This window comes from Sorex fumeus, unplaced genomic scaffold (assembly GCF_029834395.1).
Source record: "Sorex fumeus unplaced genomic scaffold, SorFum_2.1 ptg000063l, whole genome shotgun sequence".
Taxonomy (NCBI): domain Eukaryota; kingdom Metazoa; phylum Chordata; class Mammalia; order Eulipotyphla; family Soricidae; genus Sorex; species Sorex fumeus.
Window position 1 is genome coordinate 26,181,730 of NW_026606120.1, and position 15,707 is coordinate 26,197,436.

Here is a 15,707-nt window from a genome sequence, read left to right on the forward strand (position 1 = left end):
GGGCCAGGACTTCTGTTTTTGGGGAGAAAAATTTTATTTCCGTTTCAATTTCCTAAGATGGTGATAGGTCCGTTCAGATAGTCCAGGTATTATTGGTTCAGTCTCAGAAGGCTATAGGAATCCAGGAGTTTATCCATTTCCTCAAGGATTTCTTGTTTCATGGTATGAAGATTCTCAAAGTAATCTCTGATGATCCTTTGAATTTCTGTAGTTTCTGTTGTGATACCCCCTTTTCATTTCTGGTTCTATTTATTCGGTTTTTCTCTCTTCCTTTTTTGTGAGTCTTGCTACAGATTTATAGATCTTGTTTATTTTCTCAGAGAACCAGCTCTTATTTTCATTGATCTTTTGGATTGTTTTTTGGACATCCAACTCACTAATTTCTGCTCTAAAGTTTTATTATTTCCTTACTCCTGCTTTGGGCTCCTTTTGTTGGTCATTCTCCAAGCTCTTAAGCTGTGAGGTTAGGTTACTTAGGTGGGTTCTCTCTTCCTTCCTGAGGAATCCTTGTAGAGCTATAAAATGTCCTCTTTATACACCTTTTTCTGTATCCTATAAGTTCTGGTAACTCGTGTCTTCATTTTCCTTCATTTCCAGGAATCTTTTGATTTTCTCTTTGATTTTCTTTCTAAGCAACTCATTCTTCAGCAGTGAGCAGCTTAATTTCCAGGTGTTTGATTTTATTTTCTGTTTATGTGTTTTATTCCCTTATATTTTCAGTGCATCGTGGTCTTTGAAGAACTGATTCCAGCTCTATCTTCTTAGTTTTATGGAGGTATGTTTTTTGGCCCAGCTTGTGGTCAGTCTTAGTCCTATGCTCACTTGAAATGAATGTGTATTCAGCTTTTTGAGGATGAAGTGTCTTGTATATATCTACTAAGTGAGCTCCTTTCTTTTATTTATTCATCAAATAAAGCATGTCCTTGTTAAGATTGAGTCTAGCTGACTATCAAGAGGTGACAAATCAGTGTTGAAATCGCCACTAGTATTGTGTTGCAATCTGTGTCTTCCTTCAAGTCTATGAGTAGTTCTTTTAAGTATTTCACTGGTCCTTCATTAGGAGCATATACATTCAGGAGTGTACGTTGCTCCTGATGTGCAGATCTCTTGATCAATATGAAATGAACTTCTCTTTCTCTTGTGAACTTTCTTCAGTCTGAAATCAATGTGGTCTGATACCAAATGGCCAGCCCAGCTTTTATGAGAGAGGTGTTTGCCTGAAGAATTGTTTCCAGCCATTGACTAAGAATCTGTGTAATTTTGTGTTTGCTCTGACTGTTCAAATGTGTTTCTTGCAGACAGCAGAATATTGAGTTCAATTTTTGATCCATCCCTTGCCACTCTGTATCTTTTAATTGGTGCATTTAGCCCATTGATGTTAAGAGAGATTATTATTATCATGGGGTCTTGTATCATCATTATGCTGAATTTTGGTTTATTTGAGGGGTTTGTCTTCTCTTGTTCATGCAACCATGATTTAGAGTTTATGAAGTTCCTGAGTTGTGGTTTGTCTGTGAAACTGTGTATTGTTCCTTCCACTATGAATGAGTCTAGCTGAGTAAAGTATTTTTGGTGAGGAATATATTTAATTGAGTTTTTTTCACTATATCCCATCACTGTCTTAAGTCAGCTGTACATCTTAAGGATGCACATTTATAAGCAATTTCTTGCTTTGATCTTGCTGCATTCAGAATTTTATGTCTGTTTAAGGTGTTTGCCATTCTGATCAGGATGTGTCTTGGAATATTTTTATTTGGATTTCATCTAGCTGGTACCCTTTGGGACTCCTGAATCTGGTTGCATGTGCTCTTCAGCTCTGGGAACATATTAGCAATGATGTCTTTGACAGTTTCTTTTTCATCAGGGTTTTCTTCCTGTCCCTGGAACTCTAATGATTCATATGTTATTCCTCTTGGCTTCATTCCGATTTTCTCTTCACAGTTGTTGGTTCATTATGAGACTCTTTTCCATTGTCTGCTGTTGTCTGGAGATTCTCTGCTTCACCTTGAAGCTCACTGATTCTGTTCCTTAGAACCTGTTACTCTGCTGTTGAGACCTTCCAATGAGTTTTTCAATTCACCTACCAGGTTTTTCAGATCTGTCATTTCTGTTTGTAATTTTGTTTGTATTTTCCACATTTCTGCTCTCAGATTCTCTTGTATTGTTTTGGCGGTGTGTTTAATTTAGCTCCCTAATTATCTTCAGTAGCTCCCTTCTATGTTCCTCATGAGAGAGGTTGTCTAGTGCATTATTACTGATTTGATTTTCTGGGCTAGTCTCTTCACTAACTAAGCTTGGTGGGCTTCTGTGTTGCTTTACCATTGTGACCTGTGCAGTTTAGACTTTCAAGCTTACTGTTTACTATTGTGTTTTTGGTGTAATATTAATTGAGGGCTGGAGTGATAGCACAGCGGTAGGGCGTTTGCCTTGCATGCAGCCAACATGACCGACCCGAGTTCGATTCCTCCGCCCCTCTCGGAGAGCCCGGCAAGCTACCGAGGGTATCTTGCCCACACGGCAGAGCCTGGCAAGCTCCCCGTGACGTATTTGATATGCCAAACACAGTAACAACAAAATCTCCAATGGAGATGTTACTGGGCCCACTCGAGCAAATCGATGATCAACGGGAGGGCCTTTACTTTACTTTACTTATTAATTGAGGTGGAGCTAATAAATTATTGGCCTAATGTGTTTTTGGTGTTTGGGCTGCCCTAGTGAAAGTTTAACATAAGAGGGTAATTTATGGTTCATATGTGATGTGGAGGGGAGAATATCTCGAGGTTGGATGTCATTCCCACCAAGCCTGTACCTGGGTTGGGGGAGATGAGCGAGTCCTTGAAAGTTGGCTGCTATTGCTATTTCTTTGTTGGTTTACTTTTACTTCTGATTTTTCTACCCACAAGTTTTGCTTTTCAACCAAGCCACATTGATACTAATCAAGTATTTGTCTTTCTATCTATATATATATAAAAAGAATTTTATGTAAATCATTAGTCTGATAGTCACACATATTAATGCATACACATGTCTCCACATTTTATACTGTTAGTAAGAATGAAATTGTTAAAGCTTATTTTTCATTTTGATTTTCTGACAGCAACATCTCACTTCAGTGATTTAATTCTATGTCAGAGTAGCTTTAAAACTTTCCATTATGAAAGTATAGTATTATGTATTTGGTCATTTCCTAGTGAGGGCATTTGCTTTATTCTTGCTTTTTGATTACTAAAAGCAGACATTTGTGGGGCCAGAGTGCTAGTACAGCAGGTAGGGCATTTGTCTTGCAGATGACTGACCCTGATTTGATCCTCAACACTGCATATGGTCCCCCCAAGCCCTGCCATGAGCACTGCTGGGTGTGATTGCAACTCCCACTTGCCAAATAAAAGAGAAGCATTTGCACATGTACATATATTTTTGCTTAGAATTTTCAGTGATATAATTCATGAATATAACATTTTAGTCAAATGTTTTATATAGTTTCAGAAATTATCAAATAGTTTTGGTGCTTTCCAAAAATTGTAACATGATACTTTCACTAAAATATGAGAGATACCTCTCTTCTCCTATAAGCTAACTCTTTTTTTATTTTCCATCTCTTAGTTCCTTGCCAGCTAAGTCAACTTGACTAATTTCTTACTGTTATTTCCTGCTTATGTGACTACAGGTAAATTAAAGAAACTCCAAATATTTGTTTTTTTAATTTCAATTTTTAATTTTTTTTGAATAACAGTTAGTTACAAAGTTGTTCCTCGTTGGATTTCAGTCATACTATGTGTCAACACCCATCTTTCTGTCCTCCACAAGTGTACATTTCCCACCACCAATGTCCCCAGGTTCCCTCCTATCTCTAAACCTCCCCTGCTCAACCAGCCTGCCTCTATGGCAGGAACTTTGGTCCTGTCTCTGTGTCTTTGGTCTATCTGTCTCTGTCTTTCTGTCTCTGCCAGTCTCTGTCTTTCTCTCTCTATGTTTTTCTGTCTGTTTCTCTCTCTCTCTCTCTCTCTCTCTCTCTCTCTCTCTCTCTCTCTCTCTCCTTTTGGGCATTGGTTTGCTATACAGGAACTGAGAGGTTATCATGTTTGTTCCTTTTCCCATTTTCAGCCAGCAGTTCTCATCCAGAGTGATCATTGTCATGGTGATCCCTTTATCCCATATGCCTTCTTTCCCAGCAATTGAGGCAGGCTTGCAACTATGGTCCAGTCTTCCTGACCCTTGTTTCTACTCTCCTTGGGTGTTAGTCTTTCACTATATTTTTTAATATTCCAAACATGAGTGCAATCATTTACTTTTCTTAAGTTTTTAAATTTTATTTTCATCAGGTTGTTCACATTAATTGATTGCATTCAATATTTCAACACCAATCCCACCACCATTACACCTTCCCACCATCATTATTTCAAATTTTCCCACCACTACTCAAGCCTGCCTGCCACAGGAAGATGCTAGATAATTTATTTTCTATTGCTCATTATGAATATAATGAGAGGTCACACAGCTGCTTTTGCAGCTGCATTCTCCTGGAATTCTAAAACTGTAAATAATTGGGATCTGGAGACATCTATATAGGGACTAAATCCATTCTGAGATTCATTTGTGAGTCTCTGGGTGAAGGCAGTTGATATACTTAACTGGGTCCTGGAGACAGTTTATAGGCATGACAGCCAAGGAATACAGGAAGAGAGACGAGGAGGGACTGTCTGTCCCTTGTCACCATGTGGCCTGGAGTTTTCAGTCCCTGGTCCCATGTACGGGGGTTTTTATTTAAGAATTTTGTGCCCACCAGGGTTTCATTTGGAGTAAGCAGAGAGAAGGCACCTGCTCCATCTGAGATGCCTGAGTCAAATCTGCTCGGTATGGGGTCCTGAGAAATCTTCGGCGAGCTACTGTCTTCTAATTGCTGAGTCTGAGTGTAATAATTTGATGTCTGTCTCTCTCCTTCTGACTCACTTCACTCAGCATGATACTGTTCATGTTCATCTATAGATAATCGAAGTTTATGACTTTGTTTTCCCTTATAGCTGCATAGTATTTCATTGTGTAGGGTGCCATTGTTTCTTTATCCTGTCGTCTCTTCTTGGGCACTTGGGTTGTTTCCAGTTTCTTGCTATTCTGAGTAGATCTGTGAACATAGAAGTGCAGTTGGCATTTCTACTGTGTGCTTTTGGGCCCTTGGGATATATTCCCAGAAGTGGTATTGCTGACATCATATGGAAGCTCTATTCTAGTTTTTTGAGGAATACCCATATTATTTTCCATAAAGGTTCGGACAGTTGGCATTCCCACCAACAGTGAATGAGAGTCCCTTTCTCCCTGCATCCACTTTGGCATTGGTCTTGTTCTTTTTGATGTGTGCCAGTCTCTGGCTTTCCATAGATTTGTATTTTATTTTCTTATCAATGTGAACATTGATTATTATGTCTTATTATTTTGAATACCTTTCTGTTTACTTTTATAAGAACTTTCATATTAATTTATAGTTTTATGTTGTAAACAACATTTTATCATTTTTAGTTAAAACATTTTTTGTATTAATTTTGTTTTAAAGATTTTATGGTATGTTGGGTGCATAGATACTTTTGTTAGTCATCAGTTTATCTATGTACTTTCTTGTAGCTTTTTTCAGAATGTGACTAAAACTTTAGACAATGTATCTGGCCTCATGAATCTTCCTGTAACATCTTCTAATGGTTTTATTGTTTTAAAAATCTAAATCTGTATCATTTTATGTTACATAAGCATTGATTTTAATTTTTATCTGATAAATTTCCATTTGTTTATTTGCTAGAGCAGTGAACCAAATCTTTTCCTCCATATAGTTGAATCATCATAAATTTCACTCCATCCTGAGCATATGTGAACATCTCCGATGCTTTTGTTGACTATTTTTGTTCCATTGAAATATCTATGTCAATACCAATACTACATTGACCTGATTATAGTGATTTCAAAATATGCTCTTGTGTCTAGAGTCTTGTTTTTCTTAACATAATATTTGTTGAGGATGAGGGGAAATTTGGGGACATATATGTTTTCATAAATTTCCCTGTGAAATTTATGAAAACATATCCAATAGCAGGTAAAAGTTCTTATAGCAAACTTAATTGGAATTGCATTCAGATTTTTCTCTTCAGACATTATGATTAAAGAGAGTTGTTCATCGAGCAATGAAAATAATTTAGACTATAAAGTGTTGTTTTTTAAATAGAATTGTGAAAAATTAAGAGCATTCCCAACTGATGGGTTAAACTTTTGGCCAGTAACACCTCTGGGTGAAAGCCTGTGAGAACTTTTGAAGAGGTAAGTCTGCTTCTGGTTCATCTTGGCTGACTGCACATTTTCCCTCAGATGTCCATAAATATTCCTCCCACTAAGAGTTGCTATCATCTGAGTGACAAGAATAGTTCCTGGATTTCAATTATACAATAATCAAATACCCATCCCTCCACCAGTGCCCGTTTTCCACCACCATGAAATCCAAGCACAAAAATTTGTAAGTCTACAACTGTACCTCATGGTGTTTCACTTATAAAAATTTTTAAAAAAGAAGGAAAGTGCAGAGTAAAAAAAAAAAATAGAAGAATAATTCCTGGAACTCATGATCCTGTTTCACTGATGAAAACATGTAACATCTCAAGGGAGAAAAGCTCTCCTCTATTGTATCTTTTACTCAGCCCAAAAACTTAGGGAGAAAGTTGCTATAGATCCCTTTGCTAACACTGAGAAATGAAGTTGGAAATTTCCTAAAACGTTGACCAAACTAGGTGCAAGAGGGAAAGTACCACAGACAGGTAAGGTGGTTGCCTTGCTGGATAACTAACCAAACCAGGTTCAATCTCCAGCACCTCATGTAGTCTCCCAAACCCCACATGGAGTAATTCCCGAAGCAGAGCCAGGAGTAAGCCCTGAGCATGCTGGGTGTTGCCCTAAAATAACAACAACAAACAAACATTGACCAATCCAGAGTAGAATGGTATGAAGGATTGTGAATGATTCTGTTTGTCTACTTGGAGAGGACTAATATTTAAAATACGTGTTTACTGAGATGTTTGCAAAAAAGATGAATCTTGGAAAACTGCTGCTACTGAAATGAAACTGTCCCTCCTGTTCCTAACAGTGTCTTTTACTGTATCCACAGGGAAATGTGACTTTCTCCTGTCTGTATCCTCAGCCTGTGCCCATAACATTTTTGAGCCCCAGGAGTTACTTGGCTGTTCCAGGCACCCCAGGAAAGGATGAAGTGTCTCTTGCTTTACAGTTTCGGACATGGAACCGAGCAGGACATGTATTTACTAGCTGGTTTCATCATGGGTCCGGAGACCTCAGTCTTTCTCTAAATGATGGAAAACTTCAGCTGAGTCTCTTCCATCTTGTACATCCACTGAGGAGTGTCACAGCAGGTAAAAATGTGCTCCCTAATAGGTGTGTGTTCAAAAGGGAGTGTGGGCACTCTCATCACGTACATTAGGTGGCGATGAGCCACTTCCCCACCCCTACCTCTGACAGAGGCCAACAAACACATGAAGGAGGGAACGGGGCCGCCAAGCTGGTTGGTGATCAGTTGCCATTTATTTCAATCTCTGTCCTGCCATTTATTTCGTTCTCCCCACGCGCCTATTCCAATCTAACTGAGTGCTCCATTCCAGTCTCAAGCTGCCCTTCTTTCCTGTCTCCTTCTTTCCCCTCTTAGTCTCCTGGCACTTGGTCTCAGTGCCTTAGTCAAGAGCCCAGCCTCCAAAGGTTGGGGATACCAATCACACCTAGGTGAGATAGCACAATCAACATATGTAAAGCCCTTCCTTCAGGAAGCTCTTCTAAGACAAAGATCTCCTCCTGCTAGGAGATCAGCTCAAGGACGTGTTTCTCCTTTCCTTAGTCCATATACATTTAAACATTTAAATGGTTATCTTAAATCCAGCACTTTTTCTTAAACCTCCAGGGTATTTTTTCTCAATCCATATTTTCTCCCAATTCTTACAATCTCTTTCCCTCTGATAACCACAGTTTGTGTCAAAGTGCATCAGTTTGTATATTTTTTAATTTTATGATTTTTACATTAAAAACATGATTTACAAAGTTATTGATAGGTGAGTGGCTTGTCCATTCATTTTATTTAATCATTGTATCACTGTATCAGTCATCCAGTTGTTCATCGATTTACTCAAGCGGGCACCAGTAACACCTCCATTCATCCTAGGCCTGAGATTTTAGCAGCCTTTCCTTACTCGTCTTTCCCAACGTATTGGAGGCTCTTTCAGGGTCAGGGGAATGAGACCCATTATTGTTAATGTTTTTGGCATATCGAATACTCCATGGCTAGACTGCCAGGCTCTGCTGTGCGGGCGGGATTCTCTCAGTAGTTTGCCGGGCTCGCCGATATATATATATATATATATATATATATATATATATATATATATATATTTCTCTATGATTTGTTGCCTACTGTCTGAACCCAATCAAATATAGTGTGGTAATTATGGGAAATGTCTAGGAGTATGTTCACTCGGCTGTGAAGCTCGGCCCAAGCATGTGGAAAATGACCTGGAGCGTGGTGGTGGTTGGGTCATGGAGTTCGACTGCCGGGGCTGATTCCCTTATTTCTTTTATAAGTTTTATTATTCTGTTTGCCTTTCTTCTGATGTATTCCCATCTTCAGTGGTGACTTTCACTGTCTATAATTTTTTGTTTTTTTGGGTCACAAACTGTGCCAGGGATCAAACCCAGGTCAGCTGCATGCAAGATAAACACCTTTCCTGTTGTACTATTACTCCAGGCCACTTTAATGGATGTAGTTAGATGTAGTTATTATGCTGCAGATATGCTTTACCACCTTTAAGAAAGATAGCTGAATTGTCAGACTGGAAGAAGCATTTAGGGATTTTTTTGTTGTTCTCTGAGTTATAGAGGACTTTATTTTAGGATCAATTTCTTCATGTTTTAATTAGATTTTTTCGTTACCTTTCATGATAATAAATTTTGAGTTTGAGAACATTTCTGTTTTCACAAATATGAAACAAAACCTACTGATAATAGAAGAGTTCACTTGATCACTTGATATCCTGTTACTCATTGATCTGCTCAAGTGAGCACCAGCAATGTCTCCATTCATCCCTGTCATGTGCTAAGTAGCCCAACGGCATCTGCTAATTCTAGGAACATGAAGAGCCTCAAACTGATCGTTCACGGTCTTGATGAAGAAGTCTGACCATCTCAGAGGTGGGTGGCCACACGATCTTTTGACATCCCTTGGAATCAAGTCGGTAATGGGTCTAGTCCAGTGGTTGCCTCCAAATCTCATTACGTGTCCAGCCCATCCCATTTTCGATGCCTTGACAAACGAGACAGCATCCCTGATTCTTGACTGTCCACAAAGGTCGGAACTCCAATTCTCTCTCTCATTTGAGTGAAGCATGATACTGCAAGCTTAACTCTTTAAATTCCTCTTTGAGAGACCCAAATAGAGTTCTCATCCTGCTTTCGTAGGGCCCAGGTCTCTGAGGCGTATGTTATTGCAGGAAGAACAGTGGAATCGAAGAGATGTGCCTGGAGCTGGAGGTTCTTTGTCCATTTAGCTATTTCTTCGACATTCTTGAAGGCGTTCCAAGCCACTCTCTTCCTCCTGCACAACTCAGGTGCCAGGTTGTTCGACATGTTGACTTCTCGACCTAGGTACACATAACTGTTGCATTTGGAGATGTTCGTCCGGAATTTGGTATGTGGGCAGGTAGACATTGAGAGTGAATGGAACGTCAGAAGGAGACCATTTCTCATAAACATTGTCTTCATTAGATTCAACCTTTCCACACACACGGTTGAAGTTGGCCAGCATTTGTGCCGTTTGGCTGATGTCTGGTGTTATAACAATGATGTCATCAAAGAAGTGGCGGTGGTGTAGTTGCAGACCATCTATCTTCACTCCCATTCCTTCCCATTCCAGTTGTTGCATGTAGTACTCGAGGGTGGCACTGAAGAGTTTCGGTGAAATGGTATCACCCTGCCGAACCTCTCTCTTGACGTCAATGATCACCTTCCTCTAGAATTGTGAGATCCTGGTAGTGAATCCACAATACAGCTCATGGAGGATCCTGCTGTATTGACTTTGAACGCCCTGTTTGGCTAGGGACTTGAGGACTGCTTCTGTCTCTACAGAATCAAAGGCTTTCTTTAAATTGGTGAATGTGAGAAAGAGTTAAACTCCCGAGAAACCTCAGTGAGCTTGGTTATCAATCATGTGGATATGGCTGATTGTGCTAAATCCTTTTCGAAAACTGGCTTGTTCGCATGGTTGTCCTTCATCTAGCGTTCTGCCAATCCTATTCAGGATAACTCGAGCGAACAGCTTGTAGACGACAGACAACAGACAGATTAGGTGATAGTTGCCAATGTTGTGGATGTCTTCTTCCTTCTTGTACAGTAGTACAGTCCTGCTGTTTTTCCACTGGGATGGAAACTTGCATTCACACAGCTAGTGTGTGAAGAGCCGAGCCAGTGTATTGATGAGTACTGACGGCAGGTTCTTCAGGTGTTCAGGACTGACCTTGTCTGGGCCAGGTGCTGTTCACTTCTTTACCAACGAAATGGCATGTTGAATTTCGGAAGGGACAACGTTGAGAACGACATATCCATCCTGCGGAATTTGGTATGTCGGCAGGTGGACAAGGCTATCAAAGAGATCCGAGCAGAAGTCCTGGATAATCTTCTCCATTGCCCTTCTGGAAGATGTGAGAGATCCATCAGGACATTGGAGGGCAGTCATCTTGGTCTTGTAGTTGGTGAACGACAGGCGGGCATTGCGAATGCTTTTCCCAGCTTCTGCCACATCTGCCAGCGCAGCTGCTCTTCTCTCTTGGAGGTCTTCCTTTATTGATTCCCTTCACTGCTTTGGGAGTTTGGACATTAGCTTGCGGTTGCCTGAGGCTTGCGCCAAGCCACATTGACAAATGAGCTCGAGAGTTTTTGAAGACAGGCATCTTTTTGTGGCTATCTCTCTCTTGGCATTCCTCGCACAATCATGGCGGTGCTGAACCAGTCAATCATATTCCTTGTCAATGTTGTCAGTGATGGCATCTTCCCATGTTTCTGCAATAGTACCAAAGAGCTCCCTGTTGATGGTTGTTCTGGTAGTTCTCTTCTTAAACTTTGCAGCTTTTTCTCCCTCCTCTGTGAAGTAGAATTTTGCATGAAGGAGACAGTGGACAGATCCCATTTGGAATTTTGGGACAATAGCAACATCAGTCAGGCAAAACCATCGATTGAATATGATGTGGTCAGTTTCATTGTGGAACCGTCCACTGGGATACTCCCATGTCCAATGTTCAGATTTAGCCTTTTGGAATTGTGAGTTATCATGGATGGTCTTGGTTAACACGATGAACTTGGACTGTCTCTCACCCTGTTGGTTCCATTCTAGGCCATGGGTCCTGATGTGGAGTTTTATGGCTGATCTTCTCAGTCCTATCTTGGCATTAAAATCACCAACAATGATCTTTTAGAAGGTGTGGTCTTCTTTATAGGACTTCCCCAGCTCCATGTAGAACTTCTCAATTTCTCCTTCATCATAATTGGATGTTGGTGCGTAGACAACAAAGATAGATACTGCTGGCAGTGAGCCACATCTGTTCATGTGAAATTTTCCAATTTGGGTTCTTAGGCATTCTAATGAATCAATGTTTATGGCCAAGTTCATGTTGACAAGGACACCACCACCACCAACACCTCTTTTGTCCATGTTCCGAGGAATAGTTCTTCCCCAGTGTCGAAAACGGCGTGATGTGATTGATGCCTTCTTGTCTCGGTCAGACCAATGATGTCATACTTGATCTTTCGTGTTTGCACCATTAGGTCCTCAATGGATGCATCCAATGCCGGCGTACGTGCATTGAAACTACAGTCATTTTTGTCCTTCTTCGTTTTGGCAGCCTAGGTCGGCCCCGAGATTTTATGAGGCTATCCTTCCTCATCCTTTTTAACGCTACCCTATTGGTGGCTCTTTCAGGGTCAAGAGAATGGGACCCATTGTATTTACTGATAGAGGAGATGAATTTTATAAGTTTGGTTTTGAGACCACACTCAGCAGTGTTCAGGGCTTACTCCTGGTTCTGTGTTCAGGGATCACTCCTGGCAGGCCTCAGGGGATTATAAGGTTTGTTGGTTATCAAATCTTGATTGTCTGCATGCAAGCCAATTACCCACCCTGCTGTACTATTGCTTCATCTCCAAAGAACTAACTTCAAACTTTTCCATTCCTGTAAATCTGTAAATGTGTCAGGAAGCATAAAATTAAGATTTAATGACTTGAAAAAAAATAGTTACAGCTGCATTGTCAACAGGATTCGTGATCTTTTGGGTTATACTGGGAACATTTCTTAGATCTCAAGCCCATGTTGGAATCAGAAATCAGAAATCAAGGAAAAATCAAAAAGATGGTTTGAAGAACAGTGGAAGAACATGGATTTACTTGGTTAATTGGACAATAAACACTGTATGTAGTATTAAGATAGAAATGGCTTTCAGACAGTCTACTGAAAATATATGATCATATTTTACTTGGGGATAACAGTTTTACTAGAAACAAATTCTTACAGGTTGACTTTTAACTCGATAGGTTTGTAAATTGACCATATCATTTTCAGGTTATTAGTTGGCAAACATACCAATGAAACTGCTAGTCTATTATTACTATTATTATCTAATCATCCAGGGTCTGCCCCAATGAGGTTAACTAATAACCTGAGCATAAACTCAGATTAGATAATAATGTTTTTAATTAAATGAATGAATAAAGTTATTTTCTGTTTTTTTGAAACTAGCAAAGTTTATTGGAAAGTAGAAGAGAAAGGAAAAGTAACTCCCCATGTGAAGAAGAACTTACTATCAGACAAAGTTCGATGTGTTTCTTTTGTGACTCATTTCCCCTGATTGACCAAGTCCTAAGCCCTCTTAATTGAAGCAAGCATCTCTGTGCATTGCTGAGTACCAGTGACCATCTGTGCTTCTAATGGAGTCCAAGAGCATGGGAAGAAGGGAATGTAGTCATTGCCTTTGGCTTAATTTTCGCAGTTGAAATATGAATGGACGTAGCATATGCCACATCTCAATAGAAGCTCCAGTTGCTATATCAAGTGTTGTGTTTCCCCATGAGAGAGAGAGACAGGGCCTTGTTTCCTCCAAGGTTGATTAACACTTACAGCACAAAGGAGGAAGATTTGCATGGTTTGGGGCCAGTGTGAGAAACTGACCTTAATTATTTGTTGAAATGTGGGAATGTTTGCCTCCAAGAAGCTAACAAAAAAATGCCTGGATGAGTGGTTTGGGGCACTACTCTTTACTGGTTTATTTATGACTGATGCAACATTCACTTTTCATTTACTCTAAATTCCTTCGTCACGGGACAGTTGGTGGCAATGTCTAAACTAATCCAGACTAAACTTCATGATCATTTTCCAGTCTATCACTTTGAGAAAAAAACATTATATCATAGACATAATTAACATAAAATGACTTCATTTGGATAAACTAACATTAGTTTTTTAAAAATAATACTTATTGGCAGAGTACACTATGGCATTTGGAAAATATGGAAAATATAAAAATGTCAAAATAAAAAATAAGCATACTTTGTTAATCCAAAAATTTAGTTTAATATTTAAGAGCCTCTCCTTCAGATTTAACTCTATTTTTATAAATGTTTAAGTATGAACACATTAAAAATATGTATATGTACAAGTGTATGTATACTCACATATAAATAGGTACATCGTTTTGAAATACTTTACATCTTGTTCAACAAATTTTCATGTTTTATTATAACTTAGATTACTTCTTTTCAAAAATTGATAACATATTCTTCCAAAAAATCTTTAAGATTATTATAGGGAGTAACAGTACACAGAAATAAGGAAAATTATATTTCTAACATAAAAGTTTATAAAATATCTTATGTTACAAACTCTCCAGATATTAGTGAAGTGGACTGAAATAAATACAAGATTGAAATAAGCCCTATGTCCTGTCACTGTAAATAGTTCATTTTATGATTGTTTAGGATGAATCATGAAAATTCCATTTTTATGAGGCCCTTGGAGTAGTCTCTTTCACCTAGATCTGCCTGAGATGTGGAATTTCACACATTTTCTGAATTTCCTCATTCTGGGAAAATGGCTCACACATCCTTCCTTGAATGTATTCTTACCTTTTTCCCCCCTTTCTAGTGAGAGAGAAAAACATGCCTCTATATTTCTCTCTATTTCTCTCTCCATCTCTCTATCTCTCCCTCCTTTCACATCTCTCTAAAGTTTTTCAATAAAAACTTTTTCTTTTCCAAAAAAAAGGCTGTTCCACTTTCTAATGTAAAATAATTGGACTCTCTATTCTTGTTACCTCTTTGCCCCTTCATTATTTCATTTCTTCTTTGTCTATAATTTTCACATTTTTAAAAACAGGGTGGGGGTTAATAGCCACACCCAATTGTGCTCCAGGCTTACTCCTGACTCTGTGGATGCTGTTTGGCTGGACTCAGGGGAACAATTTGAGGTGCTGAGGATGGAACCCGGGCCAACCATGTGCAAGGAAAGCAGTCTATTCACTGTTCTATCTCTCCTGTCACATGTCTGTAATTTTCAAATGTAACTGAATGATAGTGTCAAGAAATGAGCCTTTTTACTGCCATACAAGAAATGACAGCAGATAGTGACTGCCAAATGCTACAGTCTTGGCAGAGGGCATGCAGACTATAATACTGCAAGTTGAACATTGTAAATTAGGTTATAAAATATATAAGTAAATGATAGATTATATTTGCCTAGATATGAGAACCCTCTACTCACCAAATTCATTGATCAACCTGTCATTAAACCAGCATGAACTGTACCCTCCTCCTAGCTAACAATGGTCAATCTATGAATCGAAGTGCATTGCCTAATTGCATAATGTGCACCTCTTTCCCCATAATCTCGCATCTAGAGTTTCTTACTCTCTCTCTCCAAGAGACTCCAACCCTCCTCCAGATTGTGATTTCTTTTGTCCAAGAAGCTAAATGAGCTGCACAGACTTTGGTTGAGCTCACTGTGCCTTTGCAAGATGATCCAAGATGTGAATTATATTTTCAAGCATGTGTCCTGTTTAGAGGCAAAATCTGTAGAGTTTATAGGAATTTATTTTAACTTAATTTTTTTACTTTCAGGTTCTGCACTAAATGATGGACAGTGGCATTCTCTGTCCATGTCTACTAGAGGGAGTCACCTGAGTATGACAGTAGATGATAATGCAACTTCCATAGCACATTCCCTACATGGGCAGATTCATTTTGGTGACACATATTATTTGGGAGGTAAGTGAAAGGAACAGGTAATCCGGCTTATTTTAAGACAACAAACATTCTTTGTGGGGTTGGGGCTGGGTCACACCCAGCTGTGCTCAGGGTTTGCTCCTGGTTCTGTGCTCAGGGATCACTCCTGGAGGGTTCAGGGACCACAATATGGGAATGCATGGGATTGGACCTGCCTCTAACACGTGCAAGGCAAGCACCCTACCCACTGTACTATTGCTTTGGCTCCAAGACAACAAATATTTTAAAATAAAGTTAAAAATGAATATTTTTAATTATGCTATGGTCAGTGGCAATCTTGAGGGGACAAAGTTGAAAAAATCATGACCCAAAGTGCATATTTACTAGGTGGCCTTGTTTAAATATGCACAAAGAAAGA

General features: G+C 39.2%; 1 pseudogene; it reads left to right on the forward strand.

The window, feature by feature from the left end:
• The window catches only part of LOC130034970 (contactin-associated protein-like 3), a 170,144-nt pseudogene that overhangs the window by 38,336 nt on the left and 116,101 nt on the right, over positions 1 to 15,707 (forward strand).